Source organism: Capricornis sumatraensis, chromosome 3, assembly GCF_032405125.1.
Source record: "Capricornis sumatraensis isolate serow.1 chromosome 3, serow.2, whole genome shotgun sequence".
Lineage (NCBI taxonomy): Eukaryota > Metazoa > Chordata > Mammalia > Artiodactyla > Bovidae > Capricornis > Capricornis sumatraensis.
This window is the reverse complement of record NC_091071.1, coordinates 151,284,418-151,296,842: the sequence shown is the minus strand read 5'-3', so window position 1 is coordinate 151,296,842 and position 12,425 is coordinate 151,284,418.

Below are 12,425 nucleotides of genomic sequence, written 5' to 3'. Positions count from 1 at the left end.
TTTAGTTTCATAAAAACTCATGACTATTTTATAGTCTTGATGGATAGCATCTTTTATAAATTTGAAATATTAAATTGCTTTGGATTTAGTTTGTTTGACTTTAATATTGTTCAGTTCAGTTCAGTTCAGTCACTCAGTCGTGTCCGACTCTTTGCGACCCCATGAATCGTAGCACGCCAGACCTCCCTTTCCATCGCTAACTCCCAGAAAACCCAAACTCATGTGCATAGACTTGGTGATGCCATGCAGCCATCTCATCCTCTGTCGTCCCCTTCTCATCCTGCCCCCAAACCCTCCCAGCATCAGGGTCTTTTCCAGTGAGTCAACTCTTCACATGAGGTAGATGAAGTATTGGAGTTTCAGCCTCAGCATCAGTCCTTCCAATGAACACCCAGAACTGGTCTCCTTTAGGGTGGATCTCCTTGCAGTCCAAGGGAAGGGAGTCTTAAAAAGAGAGGTTTCCAAATACCAGGAAACACTCTCACTGGCAAGTCTGTGGTGAGCCTTGGAACCTCAGAGGGCAACATAACCAGGAGGAAAAATAAATAAATAATTAAACCCACAGATTATGTGCCCAACAGTAACTCCCAGCAGAGAAACAGTGCAGACGCCCACATCCACCACCAGCAAGTGGGGGCTAGGCATGGAGGCTCAGGCTGCATTTCTTAGAGTAAGGACCGGGCCTGAATACCACGAAGGCAATCTGAGGGAACTAACTTGGGATAGCAAACCAGACTGTGGGATAGCTACCACACGAAACGCCATATCCTTAAACACCACCAGGCCCGCTCACAGAACAAAGGACTGACTAGAGCTAGCTGGCTGTGGACCGGCCCATCCCCCACCGGAGACAGGCAGGCGAGGGCAGCCAGAGCTGGAATGGGGCAATCGCAGCCCCAGAGAGGCATCATTTACCAAACTGTAAGCAGGCTTCATTGCTAACCAAGACTTCTTGGGATTCTGGACGGTCGGCATCTGCCTGAGGTGTGCTGGTTGTACACCCAGAAAACTGAGCAGCAGGGACAGGGGAGGCGATAAGTCACAGCGACTGTGCTCGCCAAACACCTGGTCACCTGAGCTGCTCAGACCTGAGAAGGGCACAAAACACAGGCCCGACCAAGTCTGCGCCTCTGAGGACTAGCCAAGTGCCTGAACCTGAGCGGCTTAGACCTGGGAAGTGCATACAAGCCAGGGCCAGCCTCAGTTCTTGGCAGAGCAACCTAGAGCCTAAGCAGTGTAGACAGGGAAAGCACACATGCCATAAGCAGGGCAAACCCAGTGTGGCCGAGACACTGCCAACACATGCCAGTGTTATTTGTTTGCAGTGTTCCTCCCTCCCCACAGCATGACTGAACAAGTGAGCCTAAAAAAGTGTAGACACTGAAGAGACCAACAAACAGAAGAAGCTAAAACAAACAGAGGGAACTGACTTGGAAGTGACAGATGGAGAAGTCTTGAGGCTTCTGTAAGAATAAGACTGAAAACCAGAGGCAGGAAGCTTAAGTCCAAATCCTGAGAACACCGGAGAACTCCTGACTCCAGGAAACATTAATTGATAGGAGCTCATCAAATGCCTCCATATCTACACTGAAACCAAGCACCACCCAAGGGCCAACAAGTTCCAGAGTAAGACATACCACACAAATTCTCCAGCAACACAGGAACATAGCCCTGAGCTTCAATATACAGGCTGCCCAAAGTCACTCCAAACCCACTGACATCTCATAACTCAGTACCAGACACTTCATTGTACTCCAGAGAGAAGAAATCCAACTCCACCCACCAGAACACTGACACAAGCTTCCCTAACCAGGAAACCTTGACAAGCCACCAATCCAACCCCACCCACAGCGAGGGAACTCCACAATAAAGAGAACTCCGCAAACTGCCAGAAAACAGAAAGGCCACCCCAAGCACAGCAATATAAACAAGATGAAGAGACAGAGGAATATCCAACAGGTAAAGGAACAGGCTAAATGCCCACCAAACCAAACCAAAGAGGAAGAGATAAGGAATCTGCCTGATAAAGAATTCCAAATAATGATAGTGAAAATGATCCAAAATCTTGAAAACAAAATGGAGTTACAGATAAATAGACTAGAGAAAAGGATTGAGAAGATGCAAGAAAGGTTTAACAAGGACCTAAAAGAAATAAAAAAGAGTCAACATATAATGAATAGTGCAATAAATGAGATCAAAAACACTCTGCAGGGGACCAACAGTAGAATAATGGAGGCAGAAGACAGGATTAGTGAGGTAGAAGATAGAAAGGTAGAAATAAATGAAACAGAGAGGAAAAAAGAAAAATCAATTAAAAGAAATGAGGACAATCTCAGAGACCTCTGGGATAATGTTAAATGCCCCAACATTCAGATCATAGGAGTCCCAGAAGAAGAAGACAAAAAGAAAGACCATGAGAAAATACTTGAGGAGATAATAGTTGAAAACTTCCCTAAAATGGGGAAGGAAATAATCACCCAAGTCCAAGAAACCCAGAGAGTCCCAAACAGGATAAACCCAAGGCAAAACACCGCAAGACACGTATTAATCAAATTAACAAAGATCAAACACAAAGAACAAATATTAAAAGCAGCAAGGGAAAAACAACAAATAACACAAAAGAGGATTCCCATAAGGATAACAGCTGATCTTTCAATAGAAACTCTTCAGGCCAGGAGGGAATGGCAGGACATACTTAAAGTGATGAAAGAAAATAACCTACAAAAAAAAAGAAAGAAAGAAGAGAACCTACAGCCCAGATTACTGTACCCAGCAAGGATCTCATTCAAATATGAAGGAGAAATCAAAAGCTTTACAGACAAGCAAAAGCTGAGAGAATTCAGCACCACCAAACCAGCTCTTCAACAAATGCTAAAGGATATTCTCTAGACAGGAAACACAGAAAGGGTGTATAAACTTGAACCCAAAACAATAAAGTAAATGGCAACAGGCTCACACTTATCAATAATTACCTTAAATGTAAATGGGTTGAATGCCCCAACCAAAAGACAAAGACTGGCTGAATGGATACAAAAACAAGACCCCTATAAATGTTGTCTGCAAGAGATCCACCTCAAAACAAGGGACACATACAGACTGAAAGTGAAGGGCTGGAAAAAAGATATTTCACACAAATATAAACCAAAAGAAAGCAAGAGTAGCAATACTCATATCAGATAAAATAGACTTTAAAACAAAGGTTGTGAAAAGAGACAAAGAAGAACACTACATAATGATCAAAGGATCAATCCAAGAAGATATAACAATTATAAATATATATATGCACCCATCATAGGAGCACTGCAATATGTAAGACAATGATAACAAGTATGAATGGGGAAATTAACAAAAACACAATAATACTGGGAGACTTTACTCACACCTATGGATAGATCAACTAAACAGAAAATTAACAAGGAAACACAAAATTTAAATGATACAATAGACCAGTTAGACCTAATTGATATTTATAGGACATTTCATCCCAAAACAATGAATTCGAACCTTCTCGAGGATAAATCACATCATGGGCCATAAATCTAGCCTTGGTAAATTCAAAAAAATTGAAATCATTCCAAGCATCTTTTCTGACCACAATGCAGTAAGATTAGATCTCAATTACAGGAGAAAAACTAGTAAAAATTCCAACATATGGAGGCTGAACAACACGCTGCTGAATAACCAACAAATCACAGAAGAAATCAAAAAAGAAATCAAAATATGCATAGAAACTAATGAAAACAAAAACACAACCCAAAACTGCGATTCATGGGGTCGCAAAGAGTCGGACACGACTGAGCAACTGAACTGAACTGAACTGAACTGAAAGAAACAAAAGACCTATATATAGAAAACTATAAAACACTGGTGAAAGAAATCAAAACGGACATTAATAGATGGAGAAATATACCATGTTCGTGGATCAGAAGAATCAATATAGTGAAAATGGATATACTACCCAAAGTAATCTATAGATTCAATGCAATCCCTATCAGGCTACGAACAATATTTTTCACAGAGCTAGAACAAATAATTTCACAATTTGTATGGAAATACAAAAAACCTCGAATAGCCAAAGCAATCTTGAGAAAGAAGAATGGAACTGAAGGAATCAATCTGCCTGAGTTCAGGCTCTACTACAAAGCCACAGTCATTAAGACAGTATGGTACTGGCACAAAGACAGAAATATAGATCAATGGAACAAAATAGAAAGCCCAGAGATAAATCCACACACCTATGGACACCTTATCTTCAACAAAGGAGCCAAGAATATACAATGGATTAAAGACAATCTCTTTAACAAGTGGTGCTGGGAAAACTGGTCAACCACTTGTAAAAGAATGAAACTAGAACACTTTCTAACACCATACACAAAAATAAACTCAAAATGGATTAAAGACCTAAATGTAAGATCAGAAACTATAAAACTCCTAGAGGAGAACATAAGCAAAACACTCTCTGACATAAATCACAGCAGTATCCTCTATGAGCCACCTCCCAGAATACTGGAAATAAAAGCAAAAATAAACAAATGGAACCTAATTAAACTTAAAAGCTTTTCCACAGTGATGGAAACTATAAGCAAGATGAAAAGATAGTTTTCAGAATGGGAGAAAATAATAGCAAATGAAGCAGCTGACAAAGAATTAATCTCAAAAATATACAAACAACTCCTGCAGCTCAATTCCAGAAAAATAAGTGACCCAATCAAAAAATGGGCCAAAGAACTAAACAGAGATTTCTCCAAAGAAGACATACAGATGGCTAGCAAACACATGAAAAGATGCTCAACATCACTCATTAACAGAGAAATGCAAATCAAGACCACAATGAGGTACCATTTCACACAGTCAGAATGGCTGCTACCCAAAAGTCTACAAGCAATAAATGCTGAAGAGGGTGTGGAGAAAAAGGGAACCCTCTTTCACTGTTGATGGGAATGCAAACTAGTACAGCCACTGTGGAGAACAGTGTGGAGATTCCTTAAAAAACTGGAAATAGAACTGCCATATGACCCAGCAATCCCACTTCTGGGCATACACACCAAGGAAACTAGAATTGAAAGAGACACGTGTACCCCAGTGTTCATCGCAGCACTGTTTATAATAGCCAGGACATGGAAGCAACCTAGATGTCTATCAGCAGACAAATGGATAAGAAAACTGTGGTACATATACACAATGGAGTATTACTCAGCCATTGAAAAGAATACGTTTGAATCAGTTCTAATGAGGTGGATGAAACTGGAACCTATTAAACAGAGTGGAGTAAGCCAGAAAGAAAAACATCGATACAGTCTACTAATGCATATATATGAAATTTAGAAAGATGATAATAATAACCCTGTATGTGAGACAGCAAAAGAGACACAGATGTATAGAACAGTCTTTTGGACTCTGTGGGAGAGGGCAAGGGTGGGATGATTTGGGAGAATGGCATTGAAACATGTATATTATCATATGTGGAAAAACAAAAGAAAAATAAGTGGCAGAGCAAACATCAAACCCAAGGCTTTGGGTACTGAGTTTAATGCTCTTTCCATGAGATTTGAGTGGAGGGGCAAGGACTAGGTAATACGAATATTTCTATTGCAGAAATGGGAAGTCAAGAGGAGCCTACTATCACCCTGGTTACCAGAGGCTGGGTGATGGTCAATAAGAAGGTAAAACCACTTACCTGGTGCTGTGTGATGACAGATTTCTGAAGCAAATAGTACTCCTCAGCCCTAGAGACTTCAGGAGTGGGTAGCTCACTGTTATCCCATTCAGGGCATCCGTGCCGAAGTCTCTAAAAACATCAAGGGTATGTGCTGGCCTTCTGAGTCTACACACTTTTATTTGAAATTCCACTTTGTATCATAAAGTTTTCTTCAGTAAATTTAGGAATACCTGCCACTGTATAATAAACAATCTGTTGGGTCTTTGTCCCAGGTTCCTGAGATAGAGCTTTTATTTGTTGGAATTTTGTCAGTGATAGGAGCGTCTTTGTTATTCATGGTGGATCCCTAGACAGTTTCAGGATGGAAACTGGCCATGCTGGAAAAACTGGTCACATAATTAGATGGTTGAAGCTTCAAGACAGGGGATACCAGCTCAACTTCTGGGAAGGGGAGGGAGCCTGGAGACTGGGTTCATGGCCAATGATTCATAGGCCAATCTCTGCCTATGTAATGAAATCCCAATAAAAACTCTGGACACCAAAGCTCAGTTGAGCCTCCTGGTTGGTGCTAGAAGGGTGACGCATCCTGATTCCACGGGAGAAGACATGGAAGTTCCACGTTCAAGACCCTTCTAGAGTTCATCCTAGGGAATTCCTTGGCAGTTCAGTGGTTAGGGCTCTGTGCTTTCACTGCTGGAGGACCTGGGTTCAACCCCTAGTCAGGGAACTAAAATCCCACAAGCTGTGTGGTGTGGCAAAAACAAACAAACAAACAAAAAAACCCAAACCTTTATAGAGCCAGTCTTATAGGTCTCTTGGCTGGTCCTGATTCATATGGTTTATAATAAAACTGTAAGTGTAGAGCTTTCTTAAGTTCTATGAGTCATTATAGTGAATTGTCAAACCTGGAGGGGTTGTGGGAAACTGAATTTGTAGTCAGTTGGTGAAAACTACAGGTAGCCTTCTTGTTTAGTTGCTAAGTTGTGTCTGACTCTTTGCAACCCTATGAACCGTAGCCTGTCAGGCTCCTCTGTCCATTGGATTCTCCAGGCAAGAATACTGGAGTGGGTTGCCATTTCCTTCTCCAAGGGATCTCCCTGACCCAGGGGTTGAAACCGTGTCTCCTGCATTGGCAGGCAGACTATTTATCACTGAGCCACCAGGGAAGCCCCAAACTTGTGGCTGGCATCTGAAGTGAGGGCAGTCTAGTTGGGGATGATGCCTTTGACCTGTAGAGTCTGCACTGACTCCAGATAGTTAGTGTCAGAATTGCAGTATTGTACTTGCCCTTTCCCTTCCTTGTGGCTGGTTCTAATTTTGAGGGATTAATTTGTGTCCATCACATGTGAGGTGCCCAAGCTTGTCCTTAGCTACTATGGCCTCAGTTCAGTTCAGTTCAGTCACTCAGTTGTGTCCAACTCTTTGCGACCCCATGAATCGCAGCACACCAGGCCTCCCTGTCCATCACCATCTCCCAGAGTTCACTCAGACTCACGTCCATCGAGTCCGTGATGCCATCGAGCCATCTCATCCTCTGTCATCCCCTTCTCTTCCCGCCCCCAATCCCTCCCAGCATCAGAGTCTTTTCCAATGAGTCAACTCTTCGCATGAGGCGGCCAAAGTATTGGAGCTTCAGCTCTAGCATCATTCCTTCCAAAGAAATCCCAGGGCTGATCTCCTTCAGAATGGACTGGTTGGATCTCCTTGCAGTCCAGGGGACTCTCAAGAGTCTTCTCCAACACCACAGTTCAAAAGCATCAATTCTTCGGCACTCTGCCTTCTTCACAGTCCAACTCTCACATCCATACATGACCATAGGAAAAACCATAGCCTTGACTAGACAGACCTTAGTCAGCAAAGTAATGTCTCTGCTTTTGAATATATTATCTAGGTTGGTCATAACTTTTCTTCCAAGGCATAAGTGTCTTTTTCTTCACAGTCCAACTCTCACATCCATACATGACCATAGGAAAAACCATAGCCTTGACTAGACAGACCTTAGTCAGCAAAGTAATGTCTCTGCTTTTGAATATATTATCTAGGTTGGTCATAACTTTTCTTCCAAGGCATAAGTGTCTTTTAATTTCATGGTTGCAGTCACCATCTGCAGTGATTTTGGAGCCCCAAGTAATAAAGTCTGACACTGTTTCCACTGTTTCCCCATCTATTTCCCATGAAGTGATGGGACAAGATGCCATGATCTTCGTTTTCTGAATGTTGAGCTTTAAGCCAACTTTTTCGCTCTCCTCTTTCACTTTCATCAAGAGGCTTTTTAGCTCCTCTTCACTTTCTGCCTTAAGGGTGGTGTCATCTGCGTATCTGAGGTTATTGATATTTTTCCCAGCAATCTTGATTCCAGCTTGTATTTCTTCCAGTCCAGCTTTTCTCATTTTGTACTCTGCATAGAAGTTAAACAAGCAGGGTGACAATATACAGCCTTGACACACTCCTTTTCCTATTTGGAACCAGTCTGTTGTTCCATGTCCAATTCTAACTGTTGCTTCCTGACCTGCATACAGATTTCTCAAGAGGCAGGTCAGGTGGTCTGGTATTCCCAGCTCTTTCAGAATTTTTCACAGTTTATTGTGATCCACACAGTCAAAGGCTTTGGCATAGTCAATCAAGCAGAAACAGATGTTTTCCTGGAACTCTCTTGCTCTTCCCATGATCCAGTGGATGTTGGCAATTTGATCTCTGGTTCCTCTGCCTTTTCTAAAACCATCTTGAACATCATATGCTGCCATTAACTGAAACATCTTCATTTCTACCTGGCTTCACTTTCTACCCCTATTCCTGACCCAAAAGCTCTCACATCCATCTCTCTCTCCTCTCCCTCCTCTCTCACTTTCTCTCTCCTACTTTTCCACTTCCACATCTTTTATGGGTTCCTGGGAGCATCTGACTCTTTCTGAAAAACTGTAGGTAATCTCAGGGCTTTCTACCTATATGCCCAAACATGTAGGTAAGATGTCCTCATCCTTGGCATGAGGGAATCTCTGGGACTTCCCTTCCAGGAAGGAGGTACAGGTGTGTCTTGTTCTCAGGTTCTCGGTCATTGGCAGAGGAGAAGTACAGGACACGGTTGCTATATCAGAGACACACATCAGCCTAGGAGGAGGAGGAGGGAGAGAAGGAGGATGAAGAGGAGGGAGGGAGGGAGGAGGAAGAAAATTTAACACTTGAGGACTTGCTATGTGCTAGGCACTGTTTTGACCATTTCTAATATGAGTTCATTTGATTCCCTCATCAACTCTAACAGTTAATAATGTTACTATCTTAATATTTCACAAAACATGGGGCATAGATTAAAAACAATTTTCTCAAGTCATACAGCTAGTAAAGTCAGAACCAGAATTCAGAGACCAGGGTCCCAGTGATGATGAATGCTCTGTACTGGCTTCTTTTCCAGGAGCCCTCAGCCTCGCTGCCTTCTCTCTTACCAGCTAAGGTAACTCTTTTGCTCTCAGAGCAGAAAATACCGGCCCCCAGTAATCAAATATTTTGTTTGAAATATTCCAACACTTGTCTGAACTTCAGCTTTTGCAAAGCAAATAATTGACTATTTTTTTCTCTGCCTGTGTCAATCTTTCCCTAAAGGGAATGAGATGAAACCCTCCAACCACTGCTTCCTTAATGTGGGAGGGCCCCTGGACTACATGAGGGCATCTGGAGGTGGTGCTGTACTTGGACACTTGAATGGGGCTCCCTATCCTGAAACAAAAGAATTTATTGAAAAAGAAACAGCATGATTCAGTGAAAAGAGCATGAATTTTATTAAAATGCTTACAATGTTTCATTAAGAAACAAAAGCAAGTTACAAAACCCTTTCAACAGTTGATTCTCTGTCTCTCTCACACACACACACCTTACTGGAAATACACACACCAAATATAATAATGATTCAACTTTATAATTTAAATTATATGATAATTCTATTTTATTCTTTATACTTTTCTGTATGTTTTCTTAATTATTTAAACGAATTTCTTTACAGTTAGAAAAATACTTGCTCACAACAGCAAAGAACATAGGTTTTAAAGCAGTCATCCCCAGTGGCCAGTGGATATCTGCTTTAAGAGTCCTTGTGTTCTCCTTGATCCTTTGCATGTTCGAACACATGTTTTATTATTTTACTTTTTAGAATACTTTTTGATGTATGTTATATAGAGTAAAATGCTCAGATCTCAAGTGTACAATTGACTAGTCTTGAAAAACATATACAGCAATGTAATCAACCACCCGTAAAGCACTTTTATTCCTTTTTCCAGCCATCTCCTTACTCCAAAGCAATCACTGTTCTGATTTATATTACTAAAAAAACTAATATGAGGACTTCCCTGGTGGCACAGTGGATAGAAACCCATTTGCCAGTGCAGGGGACATGGGTTCAGCCCCTGGTCTGGGAAGATTCCATATGATGTGGAGCAACTAAGCTCAAGCACCACAACTACTGAGCCTGTGTGCTGCAACTACTGAAGCCCGTGCTCCGCAATGAAGAGTAGCCCCCTCTCACTCAACTAAAGGAAGCCTGAGCACAGCAATGAAGACCCAGCACAGCCAAAAATAAATAAATAAATAAAAATTTTAAATTATTTAAAAAAACAACATAAGAGAAATTAGATAGCATGTACCCTTGTGTATGGTTTCTTTTATACAATATAATATTTTGGAGATTTATCCACATTGTTGTATATATCAGTAATCCATACCTTCTTTATTGCTGAGTAATATTTCATTGTAAGAAATATCAAAACTAATGATCTATTTTCCTGTGGCACATTTGTATTGATTCTTGTTTGGGGATATTATAAATAAAGCTGGTAAGAACCAAAAAGATTAAGAACATAGGTTGTATGAACATACAGACATAGGTTCTTATCCTGGCCTTGTTGCTTATTAGCTATAAGATTTGGGGCAAGTTACGTAACCTTTGAACAAGCTTCAGTTTCCAACAATTAAATAAAAATGAATAATACATACCAAATTTACATGGCTGTGTGAGAATGAAAGATAATATCAGCAAAGCCCATCAGTTAACAAATGGTCATTATCATAATGTATGGGACTTCCTGGGTAGTGTTAGTCGTAAAGAATCCGCCTGCCAATGTAGGAGATGCAAAAGACTGAGGTTTGATCCCTGGGTCAGGAAGATCCCCGGAGGAGGAAATGACACCCAACTTCAGTATTCTTGCCGGGAAAATTCCATGGGCAGAAGAGCCTGGAGAGCTACAGTCCATGAAGCTGCAAAGAGTTGGACACAACTGAGCAACTGAGCACACCCAGGTAATGACAAGGCATCTGGCCCAAAATTATATGCTAAGTAGCAGGGTCTATAGGGATGAAAACACCAGTGATGATGAACTTATAGCTGATTACTTATTGACGTTTTCATACTGGGAGCATTTGTAGATTCGTGGAATGGGCAGGAGGTTGAAGTTCAGGTTTTACTAAGAAGGAAAGGCACCCTCAAGCACTCAACCACTTTTCCCTTAAAGACCTTTACCAAACTCTGGGGATGCACAGAATGGGAGATTGAAATCTAAGGAGAAAAGCCTCCACAAAGCCGAATGTTGCTTTCATCAATCTTGAGATATATGTAGCATTACAATGTACTGGCTTGGCCAAAGTTTATTTGAGTTTTTCCATGTGGAAAACCCCCAGTGAAATTGGCTAACCAATGTTTCAATAGTTAAGAGGTTCTGTTCCCAATTCCAATGGAGTAGAAGTTGTTTCCATACCACCAAACAATGCTCCCATACCAGCTGGGTGTCCCATAACTACTCAATTCTGACACTAGCTACTCTGGAGAGACGATCAGATTCCATGAGTTAGAGGCTCAGTCCCACAGACTAACCCCCACTTCAGATGCCAATCACAAGTCCAGATTGTTACCCGTGCTTCTAACTAACCAGCTACAGATTGGAGGTTCTCCTTTTCTTTGGACATCAGTCACAAGTCAAGGCTGTTATCTGTACTTCTGATCAACTAGTTATAAATCAGATTCCCACGATTCCCTTCTTGGGTTTGATTAATTTGCTAGAGCATTTCACGGACTCAGGAAACCCATTTACTCATTAGATTACTGGTTTATTACAAAGAATATGAAAGGATACAAATCAACAGATGAAAGGATTAGTTGGAACAAGGAACAAAGGAACTTTTGTCCCCATATAGTTTGGATCTGGCACAGTGGCATGTGGAAACATTGTTTCCCTAACATGGAAGCTCTCCAAAACCTTCCTTTGGGTTTTATGGAGGCTTTTTTTTTCTTTCTTTTTTTTTTTTTTACTTTACAATACTGTATTGGTTTTGCCATACATTGACATGAATCAGCCATGGGTGTACATGAGTTCCCAATCCTGAAGCCCCCTCCCACCTCCCTCCCCATATCATCTCTCTGGGTCATCCCAGTGCACCAGCCCCAAGCATCCTATATCCTGTATCGAACCTAGACTGGTGATTCGTTTCTTACATGATAGTATACATGTTTCAATGCCATTCTCCCAAATCATCTCACCCTCTCCCTCTCCCACAGAGTCCAAAAGTCTGTTCTATACATCTGTGTCTCTTTTACTGTCTCGCAAACAGGGTTATCATTACCATCATTCTAAATTCCATATATATGTGTTAGTATACTGTATTGGAAGAAGGTGTTTGCTATGACCAGTGCATTTTCTTGGCAAAACTCTATTAGTCTTTGCCCTGCTTCATTCCACATTCCAAGGCCAAATTTACCTGTTACTCCAGGTGTTCCTTGACTTCCTAC